The 14,598-nt window shown below is 38.4% G+C and overlaps 1 long non-coding RNA gene across 3 annotated transcripts in view; it reads right to left on the reverse strand.

Moving 5' to 3' along the window:
• Nucleotides 1-463: 463 nt before the first annotated feature.
• LOC125801628 (uncharacterized) overlaps nt 464-14,598 on the reverse strand; it is a 57,516-nt gene continuing 43,381 nt past the window's right edge. The window contains exon 3 of one of the 3 annotated variants that reach the window (XR_007438837.1): nt 464-754. This is a non-coding gene — a long non-coding RNA (uncharacterized LOC125801628). Of the gene's footprint in view, nt 755-12,980; nt 13,025-13,516; nt 13,549-14,598 lie in introns of those variants that run through there. The other 2 variants (XR_007438838.1, XR_007438839.1) reach the window with 2 other exon arrangements.

The raw sequence follows: 14,598 nt of genomic DNA on the forward strand, positions 1-14,598 counted from the left end.
TGGCGGTCCCAGCACGTTGTGACCACGTTGTAGGAACGTCGGCTAATAGTTGTCGGTTGGTAATGGGTAGGTAACCTTCATTATTATTGCTTCTTTATTAGGGCGGACTACTAGTTAGTCCTCACGGTGGTGCCAATCAGGGGTAGCTTCTCCCTCTTTCCTTTAAGGCTGTAGTGTATGGAGTTAAATCAGTGTCACCAGAACCTGAAACAAAAAAACATGATTCTTGAAAATAAAGAGTGTGTAATCTGGTGTTCTTGAAAAATTTACCTTCAAATATTTAGATATTTAAAATGCAGGTATTGAAATTTCAGATAAGGACTGTTTTAAAAAATTCAGGTACAAAATTTTTAAGTAAAAAAAAAAATCATGTAGCAAAAAAATAATTCAGGGATTAAAAATTCAGGTTGTAAAAATTCAGGTCGAAAAAATGCAGGTTATAAAAATTCAAGTTGTAAAAATTCAGGTAAAAACGAGTTGTCCCCCTGTCACAGGGGGACGTAGGGCCCTCGCACAACAGCGCAAATCGTACCGGGCCAAACCGAGAAACCGCTAAAAGTAATTTTGAGGTCTTATTGAGTGTGCCAATTTTCAAGAGTTTTCTATCCTGTTAAACATGTGAAATATCCATTTAAAATACAGGTGGCGCTATGGCACTGTTAAAATACATGTATTTGAAATTCTAATTCTACATCAAACAACAGCCTTAGATAAGCAGGCTGGTCAAATTTTGTGAGTTTTTCTCCGTTATAACCTCCTCAAAACACCTGGCATTAGCTAGGTTTTCACCTCCTGTTTTGATGTGGAATCTCAAAAATTCAACCATCTGCCATTTCGTCCTCGTTTGAGATATCGACTATTCCTTCACAATTTATCATCAGATATGTTCAATGTTTATTTTTACCAAATACCAAGAGAATTCATCAAATTTGCTAGGAGTAGTTTGACAATGTACACAAAAAATGTGTGTAAAATGCAGATATTTCAAAATGGCCGACTTCCTGTTGGGCGGAGTCAGTCCTACCAATGCTGAAAATGTGTGTAATGATGTCTTTTGTGTTTTTGCCAAGTTTCATGAATTTTCAATAATCTGTTTTCTGACCATGTCATGGTTTCACTTTGGTTTAGTGTTGCGTCTCTAGTAACTCAATTGCTCGCCATTGGGTCACCGTTTTACCGATCAACTAATCCTTTGGCAATTATCATCAAATATGTCTGTTGTTCATTTACAGCGAAATAAGAGGTAATCTGACAAAGACTTTAGGAGCAGTTTAAATTAGTTTGTGAAAAATTTGTAAAAATATTACAAATTCCAATATGGCCGACTTCCTGTTGGGCAGAGCTAATACAAGCCAATTGCAAATATGTGCAGGGTCATACTATCTACGATCCTACCAAAATTTGAGAAGATTAGACAAATTTTGACACATCCACAGCTAATTTATTAAACAAACGAATTAGGGGGCGCTGTAGAGTCTGCTAGCTATACATGAAAAAATTGTCAAAATATTTGTAAAGTGTTTTTAGGTCTTATGCAATCTGTCAATTTTCAAGAGGTTTTGAGCATTCCCGTAATGTCAAATATGCATTGAAACCTAGGTGGCGCTATAGAGCCAATGAAATACGTATACAAGAAATTTTAATTTCAGATGAAAGTACTGCTTAATTCAAGCAGGCCTGTAAATTTTTGAGAGTTTTCAACCTTTTTAACCTCCTCAAACACCTACTAACACCAGAATGTATTCACTTCCTGTTTTAATGGGGCATCTCAAGCAATTCAACTGTCCGCCATTTCGTCCTCATTTAAGATATCGACTATTCCTTCGCAATTTACAATCAAGTATGTTAGTAGTTTATTACAGAGAAATATCAAGAGTATTCAACAAATTCCCTAGGAGGAGTTCGACAAAGTATGCAAAAAATGTGTGTAAAACACACTTTTTTCAAAATGGCCGACTTCCTGTTGGGCGGAGTCAGTCTTACCAATGATAAAAACGTGTCTTATGATGTCTCTTGTGTTTTTGCCAAGTTTCATGAATTTTCAATCATCTGTGTTATGACCGTGTCATGGTTTCACTTTTGTTTAGTGTTGCTTCTCCATTAAATTAATTGCCTACCATTACGTCATCGTTTCAGCTATCGACTATTCCTTCGCAATTTATCACCACGTATGTCTGGAGCCTACCCACACCCAATTTAGAGATAATCTGACAAAGACTCTAGGAGGAGTTTGAATGAGTTCGTGAAAAATGTGTAAAAATTCCACAAATTTCAAAATGGCCGACTTCCTGTTGGGCGGAGCTAATACCAGCCAATGGGTAATATGTACGGGAGGATACTCTCTATGTTGTTGCCAAAAATCTAGAATATTGGAGAAATTTTGAGACAGCTACAGCTAATTTAATGGCCTAAATAAAATAGGGGGCGCTGTAGAGTCATCTAGCTACACATGAGAAAAACGACAAAATATTTCTAAATCATTTCAAAGACTTATTGAATCTGCCAATTATCAAGAGGCTGAGAGCTTTTTATAAATGTGATATAAAATAGGTGGCGCTAGAGAGCTGATGAAACACGAATTTACGAAATTCCAACTGAAGGTCAAAGTGTGGCCTAAGCTAAATAGCTCTGTAAAATTTTAGGAGTTTTCAAACATCTTAACCCCTCCGAAACCCAGCGGGAAACTTTTTATTTTGCAATTTCCTGTCAAAATGGCCGACTTCCCGTTGGGCGGAGTCAAATAAATCAAATTGATCCTTGTTCTTTATGAGGAGGTCAATGAGCGTACCAAAGTTGGTGTACATTGGACAAACTTCATCCCGGCCACTGCCTACGTTTGGGGGCGCTATAGAGCTCCTGAACCACGCCTAAGTCCAGCCTCTATGGAACTTTAAAATTTTCGCCGAGCTTGAGGCCTGTGCCAAAATGCGTGAGTTTTCGAGTATCGGAAATGCCTCAAAAATGGACGCAAAGAGGCAGAATAATAATAATAACGAGTTGTCCCCCTGTCACAGGGGGACGTAGGGCCCTCGCACAACAGCGCAAATCGTACCGGGCCAAACCGAGAAACCGGTGAAAGTAATTTTGAGGTCTTATTAAGTGTGGTAATTTTCAAGAGTTTTCTATCCTGCCAAAAATGTGAAATACCCATTTAAAATACAGGTGGCGCTATAGAGCTGTTAAAACACATATTTGAAATTCTAATTCTAGATCAAACAACAGCCTCAGATAAGCAGGCCGGTCAAAGTTTGTGAGCTTTTCTCTCTTATAACGTCCTCAAAACTCCTAGCATTACCTATGTGTCAACCTCCAGTTTTGATGTGGCATCTCAAACATTCAACCGTCCGCCATTCCCTCCTCGTTTAAGATATCGACTATTTCTTCACAATTTATCATCAGATATGTTCAATGTTTATTTTTACCAAATACCAAGAGAAATCAACAAAATTTCTAGGAGTAGTTTGACAACATACGCAAAAAATGTATGTAAAATTCAGATATTTCAAAATGGCCGACTTCCTGTTGGGCAGAGTCAGTCCTACCAATACTGAAAACGTGTCTAATGATGTCTCTTGTGTTTTTGCCAAGTTTCATGAATTTTTAATCATCTGTGTTCTGACTGTGTCATGGTTTCACTTTGGTTTAGTGTTGCGTCTCTAGTCAATCAATTGCCCGCCATTACGTCACCGTTTTAGCGATCAATTATTCCTTTGGCAATTTCCATCAACTGTGTCTGATGTTCATTTTCATCTAATTTAGAGGTAATCTGACAAAGACTTTAGGAGCAGTTTAAATGAGTTTGTGAAAAAAAGTGTAAAAATATTACAAAATCCAATATGGCCGACTTCCTGTTGGGCGGAGCTAATACAAACCAAATGCAAATATGTGCAGAGTCATAATATCTACGCTCCTACCAAAATTTGAGAAGATTAGACAAATTTTGACACATCCACAGCTAATTTATTAACCGTACGAATTAGGGGGCGCTGTAGAGTCCGCTAGCTACACATGAAAAAATTATCACAATATTTGTAAAGTGTTTTTTAGATCTTATGGAATCTGACAATTTTCAAGAGTTTTTGAGCATTTCCGTAATGTCAAATATGCATTGAAACCTAGGTGGCGCTATAGAGCCAATGAAATATGTATATATGAAATTTCAATTTTTAATCAAAGTACTGCTTAAATCAAGCAGGCCTGTAAAGTTTCGTGAGTGTTCAACCTGTTTAACCTCCTCAAACACCTACCAACACCAGAATGTATTTACTTCCTATTTTAATGGGGTATCTCAAGCAATTCAACTGTCCGCCATTTCGTTCTCGTTTAAGATATCGACTATTCCTTCGCAATTTATCATCACGGATGGTAGTAGTTTATTGCTGACAAATATCAAGAGTATTCACCAAATTCCCTAGGAGGAGTTCGACAAAGTATGCAAAAAATGTGTGTAAAATGCACGTTTTTCAAAATGGCCGACTTCCTGTTGGGTGGAGTCAATGATACCCATGGTGACAATGTGTGTAATGATGTCTTTTATGTTTCTGTAAAGTTTCATGATTTTTCAAACACCTGTGTTCTGACCATGCTAATGTTTCTATTTGGGCTAATGTTACGTCTCCATTAAATCTATTGCCCGCCATTATGTCATCGTTTGAGCTATCGACTATTCCTTCGCAATTTAGCACCAAGTATGTCTGGAGACTATCCAAACCCAATTTTGAGGTAATCTGACAAAAAATCTAGGAGGAGTTCGAATGAGTATGTGAAAAATGTGTAAAAATTTCACAAATTCCAAAATGGCCGACTTCCTGTTGGGCGGAGCTAATGCACGCCAGTTGGTAAAATGTGCGGAATCATATTATCTATTTTTCTACCAAATATCAAGAATATTGGAGAATTTTTGAGAAGGCCACGGCTAATGAATTAGCCGAACCAAATAGGGGGCGCTGTAGAGTCATCTAGCTACACACGACAAAAATGACAATATATATCTAAATCACTTCGAGGCCTTATTGAATCTGCCAATTATCAAGAGGCTGAGCGCTTTCCAAACATGTCATATGAAATAGGTGGCGCTAGAGAGCTGATGAAACACGAACATACAAAATTTTAATTTAAGGTCAAAGTATGGCCAAAGCCAAATAGGTCTGTAAAATTTTAGGAGTTTTCAAACATCTTAACCCCTCCAAAACCCAGCGGGAAACTTTTTTTTTTGCGACTTCCTGTCAAAATGGCCGACTTCCTGTTGGGCGGAGTCAAATAAAACCAAGTGATCCTTGTTCTTTATGAGGAGGTTAATGAGCGTACCAAAATTGGTGCACATTGGACAAACTTCATCCCGGCCACTGCCGACGTTTGGGGGCGCTATAGAGCTCCTGAACAACGCCAAAGTCCATGCTCTATGGAACTTTAAAATTTTCGCCGAGTTTGAGGCCTGTGCCAAAATGCGTGAGTTTTCGAGTATCGGAAATGCCTCAAAAATGGGCGAAAGTGTCCGGAATAATAATAATAACGAGTTGTCCCCCTGTCACAGGGGGACGTAGGGCCCTCGCACACCAGCGCAAATCGTACCGGGCCAAACCGAGAAACCGGTGAAAGTAATTTTGAGGTCTCATTGAGTGTGCCAATTTTCAAGAGATTTCTATTCTGCCAAAAATGTCAAATATTCATTTAAAATATAGGTGGCGCTATAGAGCTGTGAAAACACATGTATTTGAATTTTTAATTCTAGATCAAAGAACCGCCTCAGATAAGCAGGCCGGTCAAAGTTTGTGAGCTTTTCTCTCTTATAACCTCCTCAAAACACCTTGCATTACCTAGGTGTCTACTTCCTGTTTTGAGGTGGCATCTCAAAAATTCAACCGTCCGTCATATCGTCCTCGTTTAAGATATCGACTTTTCCTTCACAATTTGTCATCAGATATGTTCAGTGTTTATTTTTACCAAATACCAAGAGAATTCAACAAAATTTCTAGGAGTAGTTTGACAACATACGCAAAAAATGTATGTAAAATGCAGATATTTCAAAATGGCAGACTTCCTGTTGGGCGGAGTCAGTCCTACCAATACTGAAAACGTGTGTAATGATGTCTCTTGTGTTTTTGCCAAGTTTCATGAATTTTCAATCATCTGTGTTCTGACCGTGTCATGGTTTCACTTTGGTTTAGTGTTGCGTCTCTAGTCAATCAATTGCCCGCCATTACGTCACTGTTTTAGCGATCAACTAATCCTTTGGCAGTTTTCATCAAATATGTCTGTTGTTCATTTACAGTGAAATAAGAGGTAATCTGACAAAGACTTTAGTAGCAGTTTAAATGAGTTTGTGAAAAAAAGTGTAAAAAAATTACAAAATCCAATATGGCCGACTTCCTGTTGGGCGGAGCTAATACAAGCCAATTGCAAATATGTGCAGGGTCACAGTATCTACATTCCTACCAAAATTGGAGAACATTAGACCAATTTTGACACATCCAGAGCTAATTTATTAACTGAACAAATTAGGGGGCGCTGTAGAGTCAGCTAGCTACACATGAAAAAATTATCACAATATTTGTAATGTGTTTTTAGGTCCTATGCAATCTGACAATTTTCAAGAGTTTTTGATTATTCCCGTAATGTCAAATATTCATTGAAACCTAGGTGGCGCTATAGAGCCAATAAAATGCGTATATATGAAATTTCAATTTCAGACCAAAGGACCACGTAAAACAAGCAGGCCTGTAAAGTTTTGTGAGTTTTCATCCATTTTAACCTCCTCAAACACCTACCAACACAAGAATGTATTCACTTCCTGTTTTAATGGGGTATCTCAAGCAATTCAACTGTCTGCCATTTCGTCCCCGTTTAAGATATCGACTATTCCTTCGCAATTTATCATCAGGTTTGTTAGTAGTTTATTGTTGACAAATATCAAGAGTATTCAACAAATTCCCTAGGAGGAGTTCGACAAAGTATGCAAAAAATGTGTTTAAATTGCACATATTTCAAAATGGCCGACTTCCTGTTGGGTGGAGTCAGTCCTACCAATACGGCAAACGTGTCTAATGATGTCTCTTGTGTTTTCGCCAAATTTCAGGAATTTCCAATCATCTGTGTTCTGACCGTGTCATGGTTTCACTTTGGTTTAGTGTTGCGTCTCTAGTTAATCAATTGCCCGCCATTACGACACCGTTTCAGCTATTGACTATTCCTTCGCAATTTATCTCCACTTATGTCTGGAGCGTATCCACGCCCAATTTTGAGGTAATCTGACAAAGACTCTAGGAGGAGTTCGAATGAGTATGTGAAAAATGTGTAAAAATGTCACAAATTCCAATATGGCCGACTTCCTGTTGGGCGGAGCAAATGCATGCCTATTGGTAATATGTGCGGGATCATGTTGTCTATGTTTCTACCAAATATCATGAATATTGGAGAATTTTTGAGAAGGCCACAGTTAATTAATTAGCTAAAATAAATAGGGGGCGCTGTAGAGTCATTTAGCTACACACAAAAAAAATGACAAAACGTTTCTAAATAATTTTGAGGCCTTATTGAATCTGCCAATTATCAAGAGGCTGAGTGCTTTCCATAAGTGTGATGTAAAAAAGGTGGCGCTAGAGAGCTGGTTAAAGATGAATTTACAAAATTCGAATTAATTCTCAAAGTACGGCCTAAGCCAGATAGGCCTGTCAAGTTTTATGAGTTTTCGAACATCATAACCCCTCCAAACCAGCACGGGAAACTTTTTATTTTGCGACTTCCTGTCAAAATGGCAGACTTCCTGTTGAGCGGAGTCTGATAAATCCGAGTGATTATTGTTCTGCATGAGGAGGTCAATGAGTGTACCAAAGTTGGTGCATATTGGACAAACTTCATCCCGGCCACTGGCAACGTTTGGGGGCGCTATAGAGCTCCTGAACCACGCCCAAACCCATGAACCATGGAATTTCAAATTTTTCACGGGTTTTGATGTCTGTGCCAAAATGCATGAGTTTTCGAGTATCGGAAAGGCCTCAAAAATGGGCGCGAAGTTTGTAAATAAAAATAATAATAATAATAATAATAATAATAATAATAATAATAATAATAATAATAAACATTCCAAAAACAATAGGGCTTTGCACCTCCGGTGCAGGCTTCGCCTGCGCCTTCGGTGCTCGGGCCCTAATAATCCTTCCAAAAACAATAGGGCTTTGCACCTCCGGTGCAGGCTTCGCCTGCGCCTTCGGTGCTCGGGCCCTAATAACGAGTTGTCCCCCTGTCACAGAGGGACGTAGGGCCCTCGCACAACAGCGCAAATCGTACCGGGCCAAACCGAGAAACCGGTGAAAGTAATTTTGAGGTCTTATTCAGTGTGGTAATTTTCAAGAGTTTTCTATCCTGCCAAAAATGTGAAATACCCATTTAAAATACAGGTGGCGCTATAGAGCTGTTAAAACACATATATTTGAAATTCTAATTCTAGATCAAACAACAGCCTCAGATAAGCAGGCCGGTCAAAGTTTGTGAGCTTTTCTCTCTTATAACGTCCTCAAAACTCCTAGCATTACCTATGTGTCAACCTCCAGTTTTGATGTGGCATCTCAAACATTCAACCGTCCGCCATTCCCTCCTCGTTTAAGATATCGACTATTTCTTCACAATTTATCATCAGATATGTTCAATGTTTATTTTTACCAAATACCAAGAGAAATCAACAAAATTTCTAGGAGTAGTTTGACAACATACGCAAAAAATGTATGTAAAATTCAGATATTTCAAAATGGCCGACTTCCTGTTGGGCAGAGTCAGTCCTACCAATACTGAAAACGTGTCTAATGATGTCTCTTGTGTTTTTGCCAAGTTTCATGAATTTTTAATCATCTGTGTTCTGACTGTGTCATGGTTTCACTTTGGTTTAGTGTTGCGTCTCTAGTCAATCAATTGCCCGCCATTACGTCACCGTTTTAGCGATCAATTATTCCTTTGGCAATTTCCATCAACTGTGTCTGATGTTCATTTTCATCTAATTTAGAGGTAATCTGACAAAGACTTTAGGAGCAGTTTAAATGAGTTTGTGAAAAAAAGTGTAAAAATATTACAAAATCCAATATGGCCGACTTCCTGTTGGGCGGAGCTAATACAAACCAAATGCAAATATGTGCAGAGTCATAATATCTACGCTCCTACCAAAATTTGAGAAGATTAGACAAATTTTGACACATCCACAGCTAATTTATTAACCGTACGAATTAGGGGGCGCTGTAGAGTCCGCTAGCTACACATGAAAAAATTATCACAATATTTGTAAAGTGTTTTTTAGATCTTATGGAATCTGACAATTTTCAAGAGTTTTTGAGCATTTCCGTAATGTCAAATATGCATTGAAACCTAGGTGGCGCTATAGAGCCAATGAAATATGTATATATGAAATTTCAATTTTTAATCAAAGTACTGCTTAAATCAAGCAGGCCTGTAAAGTTTCGTGAGTGTTCAACCTGTTTAACCTCCTCAAACACCTACCAACACCAGAATGTATTTACTTCCTATTTTAATGGGGTATCTCAAGCAATTCAACTGTCCGCCATTTCGTTCTCGTTTAAGATATCGACTATTCCTTCGCAATTTATCATCACGGATGGTAGTAGTTTATTGCTGACAAATATCAAGAGTATTCACCAAATTCCCTAGGAGGAGTTCGACAAAGTATGCAAAAAATGTGTGTAAAATGCACGTTTTTCAAAATGGCCGACTTCCTGTTGGGCGGAGTCAATGATACCCATGGTGACAATGTGTGTAATGATGTCTTTTATGTTTCTGTAAAGTTTCATGATTTTTCAAACACCTGTGTTCTGACCATGCTAATGTTTCTATTTGGGCTAATGTTACGTCTCCATTAAATCTATTGCCCGCCATTATGTCATCGTTTGAGCTATCGACTATTCCTTCGCAATTTAGCACCAAGTATGTCTGGAGACTATCCAAACCCAATTTTGAGGTAATCTGACAAAAACTCTAGGAGGAGTTCGAATGAGTATGTGAAAAATGTGTAAAAATTTCACAAATTCCAAAATGGCCGACTTCCTGTTGGGCGGAGCTAATGCACGCCAGTTGGTAAAATGTGCGGAATCATATTATCTATTTTTCTACCAAATATCAAGAATATTGGAGAATTTTTGAGAAGGCCACGGCTAATGAATTAGCCGAACCAAATAGGGGGCGCTGTAGAGTCATCTAGCTACACACGACAAAAATGACAATATATATCTAAATCACTTCGAGGCCTTATTGAATCTGCCAATTATCAAGAGGCTGAGCGCTTTCCAAACATGTCATATGAAATAGGTGGCGCTAGAGAGCTGATGAAACACGAACATACAAAATTTTAATTTAAGGTCAAAGTATGGCCAAAGCCAAATAGGTCTGTAAAATTTTAGGAGTTTTCAAACATCTTAACCCCTCCAAAACCCAGCGGGAAACTTTTTTTTTTGCGACTTCCTGTCAAAATGGCCGACTTCCTGTTGGGCAGAGTCAAATAAAACCAAGTGATCCTTGTTCTTTATGAGGAGGTTAATGAGCGTACCAAAATTGGTGCACATTGGACAAACTTCATCCCGGCCACTGCCGACGTTTGGGGGCGCTATAGAGCTCCTGAACAACGCCAAAGTCCATGCTCTATGGAACTTTAAAATTTTCGCCGAGTTTGAGGCCTGTGCCAAAATGCGTGAGTTTTCGAGTATCGGAAATGCCTCAAAAATGGGCGAAAGTGTCCGGAATAATAATAATAACGAGTTGTCCCCCTGTCACAGGGGGACGTAGGGCCCTCGCACAACAGCGCAAATCGTACCGGGCCAAACCGAGAAACCGGTAAAAGTAATTTTAAGGTCTTATTGAGTGTGCCAATTTTCAAGAGTTTTCTATCCTGTTAAACATGTGAAATATCCATTTAAAATACAGGTGGCGCTATAGCGCTGTTAAAATACATGTATTTGAAATTCTAATTCTACATCAAACAACAGCCTTAGATAAGCAGGCCAGTCAAATTTTGTGAGTTTTTCTTCGTTATAACCTCCTCAAAACACCTAGCATTACCTACGTTTTCACCTCCTGTTTTGATGTGGCATCTCACAAATTCAACCATCTGCCATTTCGTCCTCGTTTGAGATATCGACTATTCCTTCACAATTTATCATCAGATATGTTCAATGTTTATTTTTACCAAATATCAAGAGAATTCAACAAAATTTGCTAGGAGTAGTTTGACAACATACGCAAAAAAATGTATGTAAAATGCAGATATTTCAAAATGGCCGACTTCCTGTTGGGCGGAGTCAGTCCTACCAATGCTGAAATTGTGTATAATGATGTCTTTTGTGTTTTTGCCAAGTTTCATGAATTTTCAATAATCTGTTTTCTGACCGTGTCATGGTTTCACATTGGTTTAGTGTTGCGTCTCTAGTGAATCAATTGCTCGCCATTGGGTCACCGTTTTACAGATCAACTAATCCTTTGGCAGTTATCATCAAATATGTCTGTTGTTCATTTACAGCGAAATAAGAGGTAATCTGACAAAGACTTTAGGAGCAGTTTAAATGAGTTTGTGAAAAATGTGTAAAAATATTACAAATTCCAATATGGCCGACTTCCTGTGGGGCGGAGCTAATACAAGCCAATTGCAAATATGTGCAGGGTCATACTATCTACGATCCTACCAAAATTTGAGAAGATTAGACAAATTTTGACACATCCACAGCTAATTTATTAAACGAACCAATTAGGGGGCGCTGTAGAGTCCGCTAGCTATACATGAAAAAATTGTCAAAATATTTGTAAAGTGTTTTTAGGTCTTATGCAATCTGTCAATTTTCAAGAGGTTTTGAGCATTCCCGTAATGTCAAATATGCATTGAAACCTAGGTGGCGCTATAGAGCCAATGAAATACGTATATATGAAATTTTAATTTCAGATCAAAGTACTGCTTAAATCAAGCAGGCCTGTAAGTTTTTGAGAGTTTTTAACCTTTTTAACCTCCTCAAACACCTACTAACACCAGAATGTATTCACTTCCTGTTTTAACGGGGCATCTCAAGCAATTCAACTGTCCGCCATTTCGTCCTCGTTTAAGATATCGACTATTCCTTCGCAATTTGTCATCGGGTGTGTTAGTAGTTTATTACTGACAAATATCAAGAGTATTCAACAAATTCCCTAGGAGGAGTTCGACAAAGTATGCAAAAAATGTGTGTAAAATGCACATATTTCAAAATGGCCGACTTCCTGTTGGGCGGAGTCAATCATTCCAATACTAAAAACGTGTCTTATGATGTCTCTTGTGTTTTTACCAAGTTTCATGATTTTTCAATAATCTGTTTTATGACTGTGTCATGGTTTCACTTTGGTCTAGTGTTGCGTCTCCATTAAATTAATTGTCCGCCATTACGTCATCGTTTCAGCTATCGACTATTCCTTCGCAATTTATCACCACGTATGTCTGGAGCCTATCCATACCAAATTTAGAGCTAATATGTCAAAGACTCTAGGAGGAGTTTGAATGAGTTCGTGAAAAATGTGTAAAAATTCCACAAATTTCAAAATGGCCGACTTCCTGTTGGGCGGAGCTAGTACAAGCCAAAGGGTAATATGTGCGGGATGATAGTTTCTATGTTGTTGCCAAAAATCGAGAATATTGGAGAAATTTTGAGACAGCTACAGCTAATTTAATGGCCTAAACAAAATAGGGGGCGCTGTAGAGTCCTCTAGCTACACATGAGAAAAACGACAAAATATTCCTAAATCATTTCAAAGACTTATTGAATCTGCCAATCATCAAGAGGCTGAGAGCTTTTCATAAATATGATATAAAATAGGTGGCGCTAGAGAGCTGATGAAAGACGAATTTACGAAATTCCAACTTACGGTCAAAGTATGGCCAAGGCCAAATAGCTCTGTAAAATTTTAGGAGTTTTCAAACATCCTAACCACTCCGAAACCCAGCGGGAAACTTTTTATTTTGCAACTTCCTGTCAAAATGGCCGACTTCCTGTTGGGCAGAGTCAAATAAAACCTAGTGATTCTTGTTGTTTATGAGGAGGTCAATGAGCGTACGAAAGTTGGTGCACGTTGGACAAACTTCATCCCGGCCACTGCCGACGTTTGGGGGCGCTATAGAGCTCCTGAACAACGCCAAAGTCCAGCCTCTATGGAACTTTAAAATTTTCGCCGAGCTTGAGGCCTGTGCCAAAATGCGTGAGTTTTCGAGTATCGGAAATGCCTCAAAAATGGACGCAAAGAGGCAGAATAATAATAACGAGTTGTCCCCCTGTCACAGGGGGACGTAGGGCCCTCGCACAACAGCGCAAATCGTACCGGGCCAAACCAAGAATCCGGTAAAAGTAATTTTGAGGTCTTATTGAGTGTGCCAATTTTCAAGAGTTTTCTATCCTGTTAAACATGTGAAATATCCATTTAAAATACAGGTGGCGCTATGGCGCTGTTAAAATACATGTATTTGAAATTCTAATTCTACATCAAACAACAGCCTTAGATAAGCAGGCTGGTCAAATTTTGTGAGTTTTTCTCCGTTATAACCTCCTCAAAACACCTGGCATTACCTAGGTTTTCACCTCCTGTTTTGATGTGGGATCTCAAAAATTCAACCATCTGCCATTTCGTCCTCGTTTGAGATATCGACTATTCCTTCACAATTTATCATCAGATATGTTCAATGTTTATTTTTACCAAATACCAAGAGAATTCATCAAATTTGCTAGGAGTAGTTTGACAATGTACACAAAAAATGTGTGTAAAATGCAGATATTTCAAAATGGCCGACTTCCTGTTGGGCGGAGTCAGTCCTACCAATGCTGAAAATGTGTGTAATGATGTCTTTTGTGTTTTTGCCAAGTTTCATGAATTTTCAATAATCTGTTTTCTGACCATGTCATGGTTTCACTTTGGTTTAGTGTTGCGTCTCTAGTGACTCAATTGCTCGCCATTGGGTCACCGTTTTACCGATCAACTAATCCTTTGGCAATTATCATCAAATATGTCTGTTGTTCATTTACAGCGAAACAAGAGGTAATCTGACAAAGACTTTAGGAGCAGTTTAAATTAGTTTGTGAAAAATGTGTAAAAATATTACAAATTCCAATATGGCCGACTTCCTGTTGGGCGGAGCTAATACAAGCCAATTGCAAATATGTGCAGGGTCATACTATCTACGATCCTACCAAAATTTGAGAAGATTAGACAAATTTTGACACATCCACAGCTAATTTATTAAATGAACAAATTAGGGGGCGCTGTAGAGTCCGCTAGCTATACATGAAAAAATTGTCAAAATATTTGTAAAGTGTTTTTAGGTCTTATGCAATCTGTCAATTTTCAAGAGGTTTTGAGCATTCCCGTAATGTCAAATATGCATTGAAACCTAGGTGGCGCTATAGAGCCAATGAAATACGTATACAAGAAATTTTAATTTCAGATCAAACTACTGCTTAAATCAAGCAGGCCTGTAAATTTTCGAGAGTTTTCAACCTTTTTAACCTCCTCAAACACCTACTAACACCAGAATGTATTCACTTCCTGTTTTAACGGGGCATCTCAAGCAATTCAACTGTCCGCCATTTCGTCCTCGTT

Source organism: Astyanax mexicanus, chromosome 4 (genome assembly GCF_023375975.1).
Source record: "Astyanax mexicanus isolate ESR-SI-001 chromosome 4, AstMex3_surface, whole genome shotgun sequence".
Classification (NCBI taxonomy): Eukaryota; Metazoa; Chordata; class Actinopteri; order Characiformes; family Acestrorhamphidae; genus Astyanax; species Astyanax mexicanus.